General features: G+C 39.1%; 1 pseudogene; it reads right to left on the bottom strand.

The window, feature by feature from the left end:
* Positions 1-8,999: 8,999 nt before the first annotated feature.
* LOC107777690 (expansin-A2-like) lies at positions 9,000-15,410 on the bottom strand (annotated as a pseudogene).
* Positions 15,411-19,624: the final 4,214 nt, after the last annotated feature.

Below are 19,624 nucleotides of genomic sequence, written 5' to 3'. Positions count from 1 at the left end.
TCAATTGGCAATACCCCATCTGATTCTCAATCCTATTCGACTTGTAGTGCCCAAAGGGTTTTCACTATCAAGCCTCTCTCATTTCTGGTTTTTCTCTCAGCTTTCATCGCCTTATGGTGCTTGTGAAGGTTTTCACCGATAAGACTCTCTCATTTGTATCACTTTCCAGCTGGGGGTTTGGAGTGTCGCCGGTATGACTCTTTCTACTGGAGATTAGAGTCATTTTTGCTGTGGAACAGAATGTTATGTTCGCCGGTAAGACTCTCATTTGTCTGACTTGGCATCTTTTGAAGACTGGTCAGAAGGTCTTTCTTTGGACCGTAATATGGGTTTTCGATAGGGCTAGAAAGAAAGGGTATTAAAGGCTAAAAAATGCATCGATTTTGGGTTATTAATTACAACCTTCGGAACTAGATTTATTTACAACAAACGCAACATTTGCCCCAGTTTCTTGTTTGGGGATATCTTAATTGATTTTTTTTTCATTTTTCAAAACTATGACCGAGCCGTGAAGCGCATACGTATCCTCTTTGAGGAATCAGGTCAAACGTAGTTCCCAATTCCTCTTTTCATTCCGACTTTCTTTTGTTGTTTTTTTTGTTATCATTTTCTTTTCTTTATTTTTTTCTCTTTTTCGTTTTGTTGTTTTCTTTCTTTCTCTCTTCTTCTTCTTTTTTTTTCCTTCGTTGCTACTGATTTCGAACAAGGGGTATGAAAGAAAATAAATAAGGCTCAAAAGGGGTAACGAAGGATAGAGTGTTTGGGTAGCAAAACAAAATGCCTTCTTCATTCCAGTCTTTAAAACATGCCAAGTGCAAACAACACAATTAAACAATAGATTTATAGTCTCTTCCGATGGTGCTGGACTTGACAATTATATTCAACATCTGTTTGGTCATTTGTCACTTCTAAAGCACCGTTGGGCGACACTCTCATTCTCATTATTATGAATGACCCACATGCCAATTTAGGCGAATCTTGCATTTAACGGTTTTCTTTATGTTTTACTTGCCCCAGTTCCACATGACTCGGGCTCCAAATAATCTTGAACCGTTCTTATTTCCTTTAAATGCTTTGATCACCTTCCCAGGGTTTTATGATTAACTTTTAAGATTAGGCCCAAACATGGGTGCGCATGTCCTGTCCCTAGAATCGGCATTGAACAAAATGATAAAAGGACTAAACAAAAAGAGGACTGGAAATAATAAAAGACCGGATTTGCATTAGACTACCGGTGAAAATGGTTTGAATAACAAAACAAACAAACAAACCAGAATGAAATCCTAAAATAACCTGGACAAATTTAAACAAACCGCTATGACAAAACGGAAAGATAAAAAGGTTTGACACAGGACAAAATCCGAATTACAATTCTAATAATCCGAACAACAGAATTGACAACAAAATAAGCCACCAACAAGCTTTTCTCTTGCTAACCAAAGAACGGAGCGTCCTCCCACTTATCAGACCTGGCATCTTAGCCACTGAGCTTTGCCTCAATACTACCAAGACCACTACCAGCTTCAATACCATCAACCTCCGTCAACGAGTTCTCGATAGGGTTCGAGTGCTCTATGTCACTGTTATCGATCACAATCCGCCCCTTTTGGATCAATTTTTCTACTTCCCTTTTCAGATACGACATCTCTCAATGTTGTGCCCTCTGACATTGGAGTGGTATGCACATTGTGCTGCCGGATCAAAGTTTCTTGCACGTGGATCTGGAGTATATGCGGGGAGAGGCTCCATCAGGCCAATATGATTTAGCCTTTCGAACAGACTTGCATAAGATACTCCGATAGGGGTGATAGCCTTTTCTCGTTTCAGCAACCTCTCATTCCTAAATGCTTTATTGGGCCGGAAACCAGATCCAGGGGGCTTTCGGTAGGCTTGTGAGGGTGGATAGGCCTTTTGTGGAGCTGAGTATTTGTACAGTGAAGTCCGTTCTTGGGAATCTCGTGGAGAATAGTAGTGTTGGGGAGGATAGCAGTGTTGACGAGTGATGGAGCTACTCGGGTAGCTGGAAAAACTGCCATAAGTGGGTTGGTATGGAGAGTATGGGGGATCCTCCGTTATGGTATTGGGTGTTTGGGTAAAGACAGAGTTCAAGAAGCTTGGCGGTGGAGGGGTTGGTGCGCTCTCAGTCGTCCATGCCTGATACATGTCGGCCACGTGCTGTCTCAGCATTTTCACTTCTTTTACCAACTCGTTGTTCCGTTCGACCAATTGTTGCCGGTCATCAGTACCGACCCACTCGGTGTTGTGGTTCTGAGTCATCGTCCTTTGACTTTGCATTGCAGGGAGGAGTTACCACAACCAACCACTTTTCTATATATGAACACAACAAAGGGAAGGCATCACGTTAGTGTTAGGGCATTTGACAGACAATCATATGTCAGAAATACAGTGCACCTAAGCAGTTAGGCAATTGTGCCCCTCCGAAAATTCTCCCACACTTTCCTTTATTTATTTATTATTATTAGTGGTGTTATTATTATATGTTTTATTTTTGGTTTTATGGTGGCGGTCGAATCTTATGGAGATTGCCTACGTATCATGACCCCGCATGAATCAGACATTGCGTAGTTCGGACCAATAAAAGATAAACAATACTAAACACATTTTTTTTAAAAAAAAAATTTAAAACAAACTGGGTTTCAAGGATTTAAGATGACCCACAAACTTGAGAATCAAACAACCCGCGTATTCTAGTCAAAAGATTTATAAACTTCAAAACAAATGGCCAACTTCCTTCCTCCGTTTGCTAATTTTAACCAAATGGTTATTTTTGCAAATGTGGCCCCTTCCAATTCTCACATGAATTTTGAGGCCGGGGAGGATTATTTTATGACACTTTTACCAACTTGTCCATTTTTTACGAAAACAACCTTTCGACAACTGAAAGATACTCTAAGGCTGTTTCGGCAAGAACGGTTTAAGACGCGGCCGAAGCTGGCTCGGCTTATTATGACAAAATTCAAACGGTATTCACCTGACCGCCGACTCTTTGTTTTTTTTTCAAATTATAATAAAAACCTGGTGTTGCAAACACGGCCCTTCAGCGCCTCGGGGACGAAGATTTTTAAGGCTGTGTGGGTCCATATCTCAAAATGACCCAAAGGTGGCTGTTTATGCCAAGTCAGCCTTCCGGCGTCCCTTTCGGGAACATTCGGCTATTTATGACAAAACAACATCACCTGACTTATTTATAACTCTTTTTTATCGTTTTTCAAATTAGAAAAGTCAATATTGCAAACACGGCCTTTCAACGTCTCGGGGACGAAGATTTTTAGGCTGTGGGGGTCAACTGGACCAAGTCTTAAAAATGACCCAAAAGTGGCTGTTTATGCAAAGTCAGCCTTCCGGCGTCCCTTTCGGGAATATTCGGCTATGTCTTGATAAAACAGCGTCACCCGACTTCTTTATGACAAAATTAAAATTTTGACATGTTTTTTTTTATTTGTTTTTGGTTATTTTAGCAAAAGGTGGGGTTGGACCCGATGAGGGTTGCCTACGTATCTCACATCCGGTGAGAATCAAACCCGCGTAGTTCGGGCAAATCAACTATTTTTGAGAAGACCCTTTTCCATTTTCTATATATTGTTTTTCAAAACAAACAAACAAACTATTATTTTTCATTCATAACAAACTATCAAACTAACAAAAAACATAAAACATTCCTTCTTTTTTCAAAATTTTGGCAGAGTTTCAACACTACTTGGACATTGATTTTTTTTCTAAATATAAGTAGTTATATTTCTACACTGTTATTTTCTTTTGGAAAATGATGAAAACATACGAAACTCTTTTGAATTTTCATGCTTTGTTTTTATATGTATTTTTATTTTTTATATTTATTATTATTTTCAAAAATGTGGCATGGGAGACATAAGGATTTCCAAGACTTCTTGGATTCCGCAAATGTTTCCCATGCGCTTTTCCCAAAATATGAAGCATGGGGGACATAGGGAATACCAAGGCTTCTTGAATTCCACAAATGTTCCCCATGCTTAATTAACATAATATCATGCCTATCTAAAAAACGTGCAACTTTCTTATTTAATGTGATCAGCATGATAAGGAGTGCCATTTGTCCTCAACTATCATTGGTCCGCCCAAATGAACCCTTGAATAAATACAACATGTAGCACATAGGATGCCTTAAGATGGTCCATTATTTTCAGGTTGCTTGTCTTAGACGGACCCAACCCCTGTGTTGAGTCCCCTAAGTCAAATGCAACGTGATGCAAATAAGCGTTCCTACTAGGGATCCGGCATGAAGTCATGTTATTATATGTTCAAAACCTGGGTCGGTGTTCTAGACAGTGTACCCGAGCGGACAACTCGAGCTGAGGAAGGAGCTCCTTTCCGGGAACCAAAAGGCCAGCCGGCTTAGAAACTTTCCGATCCTCTTTTATTTAGGGTATGACACTAACAGAATAGGGAGTCTCAACTAGTAAGCACATCCCCGGAGGTAAGAAGAGAAAGGTTTCGGCACAATTTATATACAGTTCAGATAATATCAAAGCGGTAAAAGCAGCATTTAGCACATTAGTCTCAAAATAGGTAAAAATCAAATAAAGCCAAATATAACAATGTATCTAAGCTCGAATTTCTAACCCTGAACCAGTGGTTCTGGGTCAAATTCTCCAGCAGAGTCGCCAGAGCTGTCACACCTCCTTTTTCCACACCCGGGCGGGTGCAAGGGAGTTTTTTCCAATTAAAGGACAATTGAAACGGGATTTATTTATTTATTTCAGAGTCGCCACTTGGGAGATTTAGGGTGTCCCAAGTCACCAATTTTAATCCCGAATCTAGGAAAAGAATGACTCCATATTACAGTCTGCGTACCAGAAATCCAGATAAGGAATTCTGTTAACCCGGGAGAAGGTGTTAGGCATTCCCGAGTTCCGTGGTTCTAGCACGGTCGCTCAACTGTTATATTCGGCTCGATTATCTGATTTTATACAAATGTGAACTTATGTGCCAATTTTATCTTTTAACCACTTTTATCATTCACTGTTATTTTTATAGGACTTGCAACGTCGTGAAAACATATCTCGAACCACGTTACATCAATGCACCCGTGGTTATTGACATATCTCGACTCGGTTGAGATTTGGATTTGGGTCACATAAATGTGTACCCGAATTTAGGGAGATATCATTATTAAAGGCGCGCCTAAAGCAACTAGCGCATTATTATTTTGGGGTAGGGCCGTGAAATTTGCTAAACGCCCCGTCCCGGAATCTAAGTATTTAATACATATATTTTGTGAGGGCCCCGCAATTTGTCCCTTTTATTTGGCGAGGCTCACCTCATTTTATTATTATTATTTTTTAAAAGAATTTGCAACGTCATGGAAATGCATCTCAGACCACGTCACAATCAATGTACCCGTGATTAGAAACACATTTCGACTCCGTTGAGACTTGGATTTGGGTCACATAAATGTGCACCCGAGTTAAGAAGGTAACATTATTAAATACGCGCTTAAAGCAACTAACGTATTGGTATTTTGGGAAAGGCTGTGAAATTCGCTAAGCGGCCTGTCCCGAATTCTAAGAATTTTAATAAGGTTCCTATTAGTCCTAACTTTGCTAACGTATTGTTATTGTTATTAAACCCAACTTCTATTACTAAAAAATGAGAAATAAGGTTTAAACGCTAGTAGTCATGATTTTTCATTCAGACGTTCACATACCTATTACAACGAGAGTACATAATATATGCGAGCACATATGTTCGCAACAAATCACTGGATATCAAATTGTTCCCTTAATAAACACAAATATATGCATAGAAGTAGACATTCTCGTACAAAAACTTAAGTTCACAATATGTTCTCACATTTACTTTAAGCATATGCAGTAACTGATCATAAGATGAACATTTTTAACAAAAACGACAAAAATTGCATTGTTGACATTCATCTTAAACAATAATATGCGAATCGAACGAAATGAAACAAAGGACGAAGAACACTAACCTTCGAACCTCGACAAACCTAGAACGACAAACAGCGCCCCCGACGGAACTTCGAACCTGACCTCACTAAACGAGGAAACAATGACGAAACCTCGGACAAACACCTCGACGAGCAAAAGCAACCTCACCGGAAAAACAGAAAGCTCGGACCAAAGTCGACCTCGACGGAAAACAGAAAACTCGGCAAGGCAGAATCGCGGCAACCAACAGCTGCCCGAAAACGTAGCAACGACTGCTTGGCACGCAGCGATAGCTACTCGTTGGACTGGAAATGGTGAAACGGCTGGTTTTCATTCGGGCTGTGCGTGGAGCTGTCGAACTGGGGAGGTTTCGCGGGTGGCGGGGAGCTGGTGGCCTAGCTGGTAACGGTAATGGCTGGTGGACTGTTTGGTCAGTCAGGAAGGTGACGGAGTGGTGTTTGGACAGTAGGGAAGGTGGCGCAGCAGCAGCAGCTGCTGCTCGACGGGGCCGGTGGTTCAGGCGTCGGGTTGCTGGTGATTTTGGACGTGAGGGGGGGTGGTGTTTGGACTGTGTCGAGGGTGGTTTTGGTGGTGGAAGGGTCCGTTTAGTGTAGGTGTTTGGGCGTGAAACTGGTGAAGGCGATGGTTATGGCGGGTCGTTTGGTCGGTGGGTTTGGACGTGGGGGAGTAGGGGCCGGTGACAATGGCGGATTCACGGAGGAAGAAGGAGTGGTCGTTTGGTGGTAGGTTTGCTAGGGTTCTTCGGTTCTTCTTCTTTGGAAGAAGAAGATGAACAGTGGAAACATAAATCCCCTCCCTTTGAAAATTTTTTTTCCGTGCATTTGTAATGGTTTTGCCCAGGGAAATGAGCCCCACGCGTGGTGGGGTTCGAGACTTGTGTCCCCCACGCGTGGTGGGGTTCCCCGTGTGTCGTGTTCCGTCCGTGTTCCCCACGCGTGTCCCCCATGTGTGGTGGACTCGGATTATTATGGGCTAGGTCCGAAAATTAGGCCTAAAACCGGGTAGTTTGAACCCGAATATTATTCTTTTGCCCGGACCCGATTAAGGACACGACGTTGTTTAACTAGTCCTATGCAAGCAAAATAACTACCAAAAATAAGACTAATATTTAAACAAAACTATATCCTTTTTTAAATATTTTTCAAGATTTAAAATAGCTACAAAATATTAATAAAACTATTTTTTTTGTAATTTTCGTTTTTTTAATAAAGACAAAATATAAAGTAATATTTTTGTATTTTTCCAAAATTAAAATGACTACAAAACATTAATAGAATTATATTTTTTTGTAATTTTTCGAATTTATATAAAGTACCAAAATAAAGTACAATTTTTGTATTTTTCAAGTTTATGAGAAATACTAAAATTTATATATGTATTTTTGTGATTTTTTCTTTTTGCAACGAAATAAAGTAAAATAGGTAAAATGGCTATATTAGACCCAATTTCACATATTCACGCTAAAAATGTGAAAATTCTCGGGGAGGGTCAAAAATCCGGTGTCTACACATATCCCTATATTTATCTTATTGATTTAGGCGAAATGGCTTCCTGGCCACTTAAACTTGTCGGATTTTTTAAAGACGATATATAAACTTTCTATTTTTCCATTTGGACACTCGAATTCATTTTTTCCGTGACTAATAAACACATCTGATAAGAGATCATGTGCGTGTGCATTAAACATACACATACGTGTCCATCAAGTCAGCAAATGACCAATAGATGTCTTACACGTCAAGGGCGTGAAAACCCTAACCCTGGTCTCCTCTTTCATTCCATAGACCGACCCCCCCTCATTTTAACCTCTCACTGACGAATCCCTCCCCTGTTCATTCAAGAATTTTGATGATCGGAGGAGGTGAAAAGAATCTGAAAAGTGAGGAGAACATATGTAAGGCCCATAGGCCGTCATATGTAAGGCCCTTCTCGCCATCGATGAACTCTCCATAAGTTCGGAAAATTTTGTCGAGAATGGCACTGATTTTCTCATCGCTGAGTATGACCCTAGGGTTTACAGCAACCACCAAAGCTGCCATTTCCTCGCGGTTAAGACCCTCATTGCCATTTGCATCAAAATTCTAGAAGATTCTTTTCACCTTCTTCGATCGCTAAATTCCAGAATCTTCCACATTCTTTTAACCTTATCCAACATTCAAAAAGGACTTGTTTATGGTGGAGGATATGGCATGAGGTCAGTCATGCGGGATGAACTTTCAAAATCAATCGTAATCACTCACCCCCTTCCAAAATCGATCATAATCACTCACTCATTTTTTTTGTTTTCGTTTATTATCTGTTAATCTTGTTCTGATCGAGCTTAGTTTGGTCCAAGTGATACAAGACTTTGCTTCAACTCTATAATGACAAAATATACAACTTTTCACCATTTTCACGGTTTGAAAAAATGAAAAACAAATTAAAAATGGAGCTTCAAATTTTACAAGAAGGAGGAATGGAGCTTCAAATTTTTAAAAATAGAGGAAGGATGTATTTTAGAAGGAATGAATAAGAAAATAATTAAATACAACCCATTTTGTACTCTTAGGCATTGGGAAGGGGGCTTTCACGCTCCTGTGCGTCATGTTCCTCACGCGGCCTGCTGATTAGAACCAACTGACGCCACATGGGCATGGTCAATGATCAAATGTGTTTATTAGTTACGAAAAAAATGAGTTTGAATGTTCAAATGGGAAAGTTAAAAGTTTATGTATCAACTTTTAAAACCCCGTCAAGTTTAAGTGGCCACGAAGCCATTCCGCCAATCATTAATGAATAGTAGTAACATTTTACTACAATTGATGGCCAAAAGCGGGTGCTACTTAGCCATCTCTATTTAGTCAGGCTCCTTTTGTTACTAAGGACTACTACACTCACTTCACCTTTTTTTTTTGGGTTTTTTGTTTTTTTTCCTAAACACACTTCTTTAGTACTTATATATTTCTAAGGGAAATAATATATAGTACCATTGCCCAAAAAATCATGCATATTACAAATTTTATGCTGCCCTTAAAAAGTTAATTTATATGTCTAAAATTGAGCACCCTCAAAAGTTTGACAAAACTGCCAATTAGCAGGTGCCACATTGTAGCTAGTGATAGTTGTTCCATCACCAGCTGTGACCTTAAAAGAAAGGCTTTGGCCGTTGAGGTAAGAGTTACTCTGCCAGTTCTGACCCCAATTTCTTGACATTGTCTGCCAACCACTTGTAGATCCTTTAATTGAAATAGAATGGATATCCCTTGGAACTGCAACATTGGTAACTAGTACCAAGTTGAAGTAAGAGTGTGTTAGACTGAAGAATCAGCAGCTATGGCGGAAAAGAAATTGAGAAAACCCTAGCTAGGTTGAGAGAGAAGAGAGAACATGAGTCGGTTTAATCATAAGAACCAACTCTTTTATTTTTATTATTGTTAAATGTACATAATGGTTGTGTATTTATATTTACACCACTAAATGTTTACAAATAAAAGAAATGAAAGAATGAAAAAATACAAGTGGGCCAAGTGGGCCGGGTACTTCAGGCAGTGTCTCATTGTTGTTGGGCTGATCCCTTTCCTTTAGTTGAATAGTCCTTATCAGTGTTAACACCCCCCTCAAGCTGGAGGGTGGAAACACACCAAGCTTGCCAAGAATGCTGTGATGAAGCTGCCCAGATAGAGCCTTGGTCATAATATCAGCCAATTGGTTAGTACTAGAGATAAAATGTAAAGAGATAAGCCCATAATTCAAACACTCACGAACATAATGGCGATCAATCTCAATATACTTCGTACACTCATGAAAGACCAGATTTTTGGCAATGTGAAGGGCAACCTGACTATCACAATGAACTGGGATAGGAGAATCAAAAGAAGACCAAGGTCCCCAAGCAGTCTGACAAGCCAAGAAACTTCAGCAGTAACCTTCCTTAAAGCCCTGTATTCAGCTTCAGCAGAAAACAAGGAAATGGTGGGTTGTTTCTTACTTTTCCAAGAGATAGGACTCCCACCAAGTGTCCCATAAAAACCAGTCACTGATTTGCGAGAGATAGCACAATTTGCCCAATTAGAGTCAGAGTAAGCAATAAGAGACAAGACAGGAGAATTGGAGAGGAGTACACCCTGAGAAGGAGCAGCCAACAGATATCTAAGAACATGTAAACCAGCCATCATGTGAGGAACATGAGGCTTCTGAAGGATCTGGCTCAAATGTTGTACAGAAAAAGAAATGTCTGGCCTAGTGTGCTGCAGGAAGTTGAGATTGCCAATTAGCCTTCTATACAAACTAGGATCAGGGAATGGATCACCCATATCCATAGTCAGCTTGACAGAAGTTCCAAAGGAGCCACAACAGTAGAAAAATGAGTGCATTTGAACTCAGCTAGAAGATCAAAAGCATATTTGACCCTAAGGAGTCTTGGAAATCTCCAAACCTAAGAAATAGTGGACTGAACCCAAGTCCTTGATCTTGAATTGATCATCCAAAAAAGACTTCAGAGATTGCATTTTAGCAAGATCATCACCAACCAATAGTATATCATCAACATAGACAACCAGAACCACTAGAGAACTAGAAGAAGATTTGGTGAAGAGAGAGTAATCATTGAGACTGGAGATGTAGCCCCTTGAGAGAAAAGCTTCATACAATTTGGAAAACAATTGTTTAGAAGCTTGCCTAAGGCCATATAGAGACTTCTTAAGTTTGCAGACTAGATGAGCTGAAGAAGAGGCAGTGAAGACATCAAGGCCAGGAGGAATTTTCATATAGACCTCCTCATGGAGATCATCATGGAGGAAGGCATTATTAACATCCAGCTGGTACACAGTCCAACCTTTCTTGATGGCAAGAGTCAGAAGACATTTGATGGTAGTGAGCTTGATAACAGGGGAGAAAGTCTCAGTGAAATCTATACCCTCCCTTTGTATCACCTCTAATAACCAACCTAGCTTTGTATCTTTCAATAAACCCATCTTTCCTTTACTTAATCTTGTAAAGCCATTTGCAGGGAATAACCTTTTTATGTTGGGGAAGAGGGACAATGTCCCAAGTCTGATTAACCTCAAGAGCATGGAATTCCTTTAGCATGGCCTCTTGCCAAGCAGGATTGCCTGCAGCCTGCTGGTAGAACTAAGGTTCATGTTGTGTGCTTCACTGGAAGAAATTTTGGATTGTGGAGGAACAGATTTGGAAAGGACAGAGGAAAAAACATAATCCTTAAGATAAGAGGGTTGGATGACAGTTCTGGTGGACTTTCTTAAGGGAGAAGGATCAGGAATAATGGTGGTGGAAGGAGGAGAAGAAGAAAAGGAAACAGGATGAGGAAGGGGGAGAGGATCAGGATGTTTAGTAGAGGGAGGAACTACAGAAGGAGGAGCTAGGACATCCACAATAGTGGGAGGTAACACATTAAAATGAGAAGAAGAAGGAGGAGAAGAAGAATAGGGAAAATTGTGTTCATGGAAAACCACATCCCTACAATGAAAAATGGAAGAGTTAGACAAATTGAGCAATTTGTAACCCTTCTTGCCACAGGGATAGCCTAGGAATATACAGTCAATGGCTCTAAATTTAAATTTATCTCTGCCTACCTTAGGAGAGGTAGCAAAGCAGAGACACCCAAAGGATCTCAAATGGTCGTAGGAAGGTGGATATCCATGCAACTTTTCAAAATGAGAAAGCTTAAGAAGAAGTGGTGAAGGCATCCTGTTGATAAGGTATGTGACAGTGAGAACACATTCCCCCCAAAATTTCAGTGGTAGTTTGGATTGAAAGAGTAGGGATCTTGAGACTTCTAAAAGATGTTTATGTTTCCTCTCCACAACACCATTTTGTTGTAGAGTATAGGGAATGGAAGTTTGATATAAAATGCCATGAGAAGCAAAGAAACTAATGGCTTCAGAACTACCCCCAAGTTCAAAAGCATTATCTGATCTAAAAGTGTGTATTGAAGAGTTGAAGTGAACATTCACCATAGATGAAAAAACTTAAGGATTGACAAAGCATTACTTTTGGAAGAAAGAAGATGAGTCCAAGTGACTCTAGTAAAATCATCAACTAAGATGAGAAAATACCTAAAACCATTGTAAGTTTTAGTGTTATATGGTCCCCAAATGTCAATGTGAACAAGTTGGAAAGGTTTGGCATAATGAATGGTACTGTCATGGAAAGGGAGACTTTGTTGTCTAGCCATTAGACAAATTGAACATATAAAAGGTTGTTTGGTAGAGATTTTATCAGATAGAAAAGAAATAGACTGCATCTTATGAAAAGGCATGTAACCCAATCTTTGATGCCAAAGTACATCCAACTTATTGACAAGTGAAATATGATTACAACTAGGTGAAACATCAAGATGTAAAGGTGCAAAAGCAGACTTATTACATGGAATTGAACCTACATCAAAAGTAGACTCATTATAAGTAGTAGCAACAACAGAAGATACAGAAGAACTTGTGGTGGGAAATAAATATCCATCACGATAAAGATAGTAAAGCCTGCCAGCAGCTTTACCAATTACCAGTGGCCTATTCAGAGAAGGGCCCTGTAGAGAACAATGGAATTTGGTAAGTACTGCAATACAATCAAGCTGAGTAATGAGTTGATGAATAGAGATTAAATTGAAATGAAAAGATGGAACTAGAAGGACATTAAGTAAAGTTATGTCATGTCTTAGATGCAAAAGGACAATTGATATAACTTTAACTTTGCATCCATTAGGTAAGGTGACAAGAAATGGTTTAGATAAACGTACAATATTGTGAAGCAAATATTTGTGTGGAGTCATGTGATTAGTGGCCCCTGAATCCAAAATCCAAGGGTTTGGATTTAATTGTGAAGAAGCACACACATGAGAATCTACAGATTCTACAGCATATGCAGTAAACAAACCTGCAAAGTGAGCAAAAGCAAAATCCTCATCTGAATGCATAGATGGTGTAGCAGCAGGAGAGATCTGAATTTGCTGGAATAAAGTGAGGAGATGTTGATACTGCTCCTTTGTAAACCCATGAGTTGAAGTAGAGTTACCAAAAGTCTGATTGGACCCAGAAGGTGGTTGAGAATAGAGAACCTCACCTTGGACACAAGAAGCAGACTTCTTACCCTTAGTAAATTTGAAGTCAGGGGGAAAACCATGCAGCCTGTAGCATTTTTTCACTGTGTGTCCAGGTTTCTTGCTGTATTTACATGATACTGTGGACATATTCTTCTTGGGTTCAAAATTGACTCTCTAAGTAAAAATTTTATTGTTGTTATACTGAATAGGAGTTATAGAAAAGGAAGCAGAGTCCCCAGAAAATTTAGAAACATTGGAAAGAGATTACTTTTGACTCTCATCCTGTTAGAGGAGTGAGTAAGCCTTGCTTATGGGAGGTAGAGGATTCATCATCATGATGGCACTCTTAACAGTGGAATATAACTCATTCAGACCATTTAAGAACTAGAACAACTGTTGATCTTCTATGAATTTTGGAAGTGCTCCACATGAACACACTGGACCAACATAAGAGGAGTTCAGTTCATCCCATAGGCTCCTAAGCTTAGTGAAGTAAGTAGCAATGTCTGATGAACCTTGGCTTGTAGTACTAATTTCTCTTTGTATTTGAAGGTACTTTGATCCATTTGACTGACCAAACCTCTCATTGATGTCTTTCCAGACTTCTCTTGCAGTTTTAAGACACATGACACTGGTAGCAATTTCTCTAGACACAGAATTAGTTATGCATGCTTTCACCATATCATTGTACCTTTCCCAATATGGATAATAGGGAGAATCAGGTGTTCGTTGAGGGACCCTAACATCTAGGAGACCTAATTTGTTCTTTGTAGATAAGGAGGTAAGCATACTGCTTCTCCATAGAACAAAACCACAACCATTGAAAGGTATGGACACTAGTTGACTACCAGGACTATCAGACGGATGCACATATAGAGGATGAGATAGATCAACCATAAAGGGAGTAAAACCTTCAGAGATTGTACTACTAGGTGAACCTACGTTTTCCATAATACTACCCATGCAGTGAAAAAATCAACTTCAGCAAGATGAGACAAACTACTATCAATTGAATCAATATAATTTCTATAGGAGTATGCTGGAACAGTGTCGGATTTGTACAATTTCGGAGTTGAATAGGAAAGGTATTACCAGCCTTCTTCTCAAACTCAAAGAAGAAGAGTCTTCTCTGAACATGAAAACCTAAGAATCGAATCTGAAGAAATCACTGAAGTAGACCTCGAAAATATAAAACTTATACCAGATACCAGTCGCTTGAAAGAGAAAATGAAGAAATCCCCAAGTTTTGATGGCAAAATCACCGATTGACAGTAAACTTCGATCATCCAGAAACGCACATGAAATCCTCCAAAACTTTAAGCAAGGGTAACATCGGATTGAAGCTGATGAAGTGAGGAATCATGATTCCCGCTTTGATACCATGTTAGACTGAAGAATCGGTAACTATGGCGGAAAAGAAATTTAGAAAACCCTAGCTAGGGTGAGAGAGAAGAGAGAACATGAGTCGGTTTAATCAAAAGAACCAACTCTTTTATTTTTATTATTGTTAAATGTACATAATGGCTGTGTATTTATATTTACACCACTAAATGTGTAAAAATAAAAGAAATGAAAGAATGAAAAAATACAAGTGGTCCAAGTGAGCCGGGTACTTCAGGCAGTGTCTCATTGTTGTTGGACTGATCCCTTTCCTTTAGTTGAACAGTCCTTATTAGTGTTAACAGAGTGTCCATTAATTGTAAACCGAATTCCTCCTTTCTTCACTCAGGGCACCCTGCAAATATCCAACACATGAACGAACACATATATTCATAAAACATACACATTCTTTTTATGTAATTTGACAGTGTTTACCTTCGGACGGTAACATGGACGATTCCGGCACGGTATTGAGTAATTTAAAGGTAAGCAGGTTAAGACATGTCAAAATGGGGATAAAGAGGATTGCACCACCCACCATTGTCACTGGGAAAAGCAAAATTGGGTGGACAAAAGTTAGTAGCAATGACAGTAATGGTACCAGGGAGGCACCATCTTGGTTCACCAGCGCACCGCAGTTCAAAACAAGCCCCGCAACTCAACCCATTATCAAACAATGATGTGCTTAATGCTGCAGTATTAGTTCCATATCCTTGCCCATACAAATTCCCATATCCACATGCTCCTCCTGCAATTTAATTAATTATTAACCCTTAATTAGCTCAAATTCTCATTCCCTTCCACCCATAAAAGATATATTAAAACTTATCCATTGTACCAATGGCATCACCACCACCATAGAAAGTAGCATGTGCAGTTTGCCAACTTCCATAATCAGCTTTACTACTATGCAATCTTAGTGATAAGACAAGAAAGCAGAAAGCAAGTTTTGCAAAAGTGAGTGCCATAATTTGTAGTTTCAAATTTAAGAAGGAGTTTTAAGTAGTACTAAAGGATTAATATTGTTTTAGTTTATGGAGAAGTGAATTTGGTGAGAAGGTATTTGCTTATGGCTACTCTATTTATAACTAAAGGAAAGAGAAATAGAGTATAGTGCAAAAGTAGAAGGAAGGCATACAAGATAAAGACCTTTGCCGTCCAAAGGACACTACAAGAATCACGTAATCAAAATTAAGCAGGCGTGTGGATATAAAAATAGTAATTAGAGTTAAAGTTGGAAAATGACATTTTGAAATTTGAAATTATTTAGATATTTATTTCACTTGAAAAAATATTACAGTTTTGTAAGTGAGGCAAAAAAATATTAAAATTTTTGAAAAAGTGGTCAAAACCAGTTTTTGGTTTTTGAACTCATATTAAATTTATTTTAAAACTGGCCAAATTTCATGGACAAACATCATTTCAGAGTCAGTGTTTATCACAAAGTGTGACAAGCCTTGTTCAAGTGCTATTTTTAGCCCCCATCGGTAAGGCTTGAAAATTCTGCCGTTAGACTGTCAGTGTTAGGGAGCCCCCTTATGAAGCCTAAAACCTAGTCACCCCTGTTGTTAATGAATACACCCCCCTCACCTCATTTTCCTGTATTAAGGCATGCAGCTTCATCAACGTTCAACTTATAAAATCTCCTATTTGGTGGTTGCCACTTCAGGTATAAAGTGCTGGTGGTTATAGCAGGTCTATTCGTGGCAGCAACATGATGGTATTCAATAGCTTTAACAATTGTTTGGTGAACATTAATGTGATTTCTTTTCTTCTCAAAGACATTAGAGTTCTTGGTGAGCCAGATGGCCCAAGGTAGAAGGGAAATAACTGTTTTTAATTTATGCAAGCATTGTAATCAACATTTTGAAGCTTATTCCATGTGTCTTCCCAATTTGCCATAGAAATGAGAGGTACACTAAGGCTTGGCCTATAGTTGCACAAGTGCAGCATTTGCTGCCAGAACTCCTTAACATTTGTACATTCAAAGAAGATATGGTTTATGTATTCTACTCTAGAATCATAGATATAGCAGTTTGGATTATTCTCAAGCCTATGTGGTATAAGTGGTTCCCTACAAGCAGTCTGCTCTGCTGCATAAGCCATATAAAAGACTTAATCTTATTTGGGGTTTTAAGTTTCCAAATCCAAATGAAGTGGTCTTTGTGTGATGTGTCCTTTTGTATGAGTGCATCAATGAAAGAGTAGGAAAATTTGGCACTAAACAACCCATTGGAGTTAAGGTTCCACAAGAGATTGTCTTCAACCGAGGTAGAGGTGGGAATGAAAGTATTTTGGATTATGATGTTGATGTCATGAGGGATTGGGTAGGGAATGGAGGTGAAATCCCAACCCCCATTGGAGTACACTTCATTTATCGTGGTGTTCATATCATTGTGGTGCCATGGATCTCTAAGTATTGTATCTAATAGTTATATTTTGGGAAGCCATGTGTCAGTAAGGAATCTTACCCTATCCCCTTTGTGAACCACCCATCTAGTGCAATTAGCGCATATCTTCCAGCCCTCCTAGACACATTTAAATGTTCTAGTTTTAGCCTTAGCCATGTTCCCTCTTCCACTATGGTGCTTTCCCATAAATACCCTAGCCTAGATGGAGTTATTGTTATTATAGAGTCTCCAAGATAGGCTGGTATGGCAAGTTTTGTTCTTTAGATGGGTCTGTTAGAGGCCCAGACCTCCCCTGTTCTTTGGTTTGGTGATAGTGGTCCACTTAACTATGTGGAGTTTTCTTTTGGCATGGGTTGTTCCCTAGATAAAATTTCTTTAGATTTTGTCAATTTGGTTGATAATGTGGGAAGGCGATTGCATGTATTGCATTATATGGTTGGGAATACTACTTAGGCAAGATTTGGCCAGAGTAGTGTGAGTATCCATGTTGAGGAACTTGATTTTCCAACTTACTATCCTACTGTTGAGATTATCCAGAATGAATTGGAAGTCACTATTTGTAAACCTTCTACGAATGATGGGGAAGCCTATGTATTTACTAAAGTCATTGGCACCCTTGATACCGAGAATGGTACTACAAGTTGTGGCACACTCTTCCTGACAGCTGGAAGAAAAGATCACCTTATATGTGTACCTAGAGGCAGCATTGAAATTATCCAGGATGGATAAGATTGTCTCACAATGTCTCCTATTGGCTCTAGAAAATATAGTAAGGTCATTAACAAAGAACAGATGAGAGATCCTACGCCCTCCCTTGCTGATGCTGATAGGAAATCATTCCTTATTAGCAACAACAATGTCAATATTTCTGGAAAGCCTTTCCATACATATGATAAACAAGTAAGGTGAGATGGCATCCCCCTGTCTAATGTCTCTACTAGGCTTGAAGTATTCAGTTTGAGTACCATTGACAAGAATGGAGATGGAGCTTAGAGTAAGACAAGACTGATTAAAGTGGTTAATTTGGTAGGGAAGTTGAAGAAAAGGAGGGATTCTCTGATGAAAGACCACTCCAACCTGTCAAAAATATTTTCTATGTCTATTTTTAAGATCATATTGGCATTCTTCTCTTATATATTTTGGAAATGGGTAATGTACAATTGTACCACAATGGCATTGTCAGCAACCCTTCTATTAGCTAAAAACGGGCTTGAGTTGGGCCAATGATATTCTGCAGCAAATGTGTGATTCTATTGGCAATGATCTTGGTAATCAACTTATACATGGTGTTGCACAAACCTATTGGCCTGACGTTTTTCATTATGTTGTCATTAGGGCACTTAGGAATGAGGCAGAGGTTGATTTTGATTATTTTAGGAGGGATTTTACAAGTGGAGATGAAAGTGTAGCAGTATTAGACTATTTTATCAAAAAGAATGTGTCAGTACTTCTGATAGAAAAGAGGGTAAGTCCATCAGGCCCAGGTGCCTCCATGGCTTTAAAGTAGAACAAGGCATACTTAATCTTAGAGAGCCTAAGGGGAGAGTCAATGATGTTCTTCTCCCTGGTAGACGGGACATTAGCTTTGTCAGTAATGTGGTTATTGTTCAAATTTGAGCATTGATGGTCAGTGGCATAGATCTTAGTGAAGTAGTTAAGGATTGTGTCTTTAATGTCTTGGGAATCCTGGATACTGTTGCACACCTAATTTTTTAAAGACATGATCATGTTCCTACTTCTTCTGTTAAGTGTGGATATGTGGAAGATTTTAGTGTTGGCATCACCCTCACTTAACCAATTGATTCTGGACTTAAGCTTCTAGAAGTCTTCACTCTTGAGAATGACAGAGAAATCCTGTTGGAGCTTGGCTTCTAAGTCCTGATGGAAAGTACTAAAGGTATAGGCATTAGACTTGTGAATGTCAGCTATTCTAGAAAGCATCTACCTTTTCCTATGGAAGATGTTCCAAATACATGTCTATTATAATCAGTCACCCTATTAGTAAAAACAATAGTACCTCTTAGGATATCAGTATTGGTTGCAAAGCTATCTTGCACAATTGGAAGGAAATCAGGATGATTGCACCATATGGACTCAAACTTAAAAGGCTTATTGGCCATGTTCTGACACTGATAGATTAATCTTAAGAGAAGATGATAGTGGTCAGAGTGTGTCCTAGGTAGATAGGTAACAGTAGAATCAAGAAATTCTTCTATCCAATCATAAGTGGCAAAGCACATACCAAGTCTTTCTAGGATCAAATCTTGCCTGTTGGTATATCTTTTATTAGACCAAGTGTATTTTGAACCTTCGAATCCTAGATCAACTAATTTACAGCTTTTCAAGCATTTCCAAAACCTGTTGCTTCTACTAGTGTTCAAGCTATTACCCTTAAACTTGTCCTTGGCATTTAAGAGTTCATTGAAGTCTCCCCCAACAAGACAACTACGTCTATACACATATGCCAGATCCTCTAGTGTATTTCAAAGTTTATTACTATTGTTAATACAGTTACTAGCATACATAGCAGAAAAATCCATTTAGAGAAAGGGGGAGTACCTTAACCACAATATGCACCCACTGTGGAGGAGTGGAAACTTACTCTAGCTTAACCAACTCATCTTTCCACATAAGCACAATCCCACTAGACTGGCCTACAATAGGGGACTGGAATTGAACATCAAGTTTGAGCTCAGTAGTGAGATGTTTGTGGTCTGCCATTCTAGTCTCCAGCAAGACCAGCATAACAGGGTTATAGAGCTTCACCATCGATGCACAGTACCTACTGAACTCAACACTATTGGCTTATCTCGCATTCTATATTATGA

This window comes from Nicotiana tabacum, chromosome 10 (assembly GCF_000715075.1).
Source record: "Nicotiana tabacum cultivar K326 chromosome 10, ASM71507v2, whole genome shotgun sequence".
Classification (NCBI taxonomy): domain Eukaryota; kingdom Viridiplantae; phylum Streptophyta; class Magnoliopsida; order Solanales; family Solanaceae; genus Nicotiana; species Nicotiana tabacum.
This window is presented reverse-complemented; position numbering and strand designations above follow the sequence as displayed.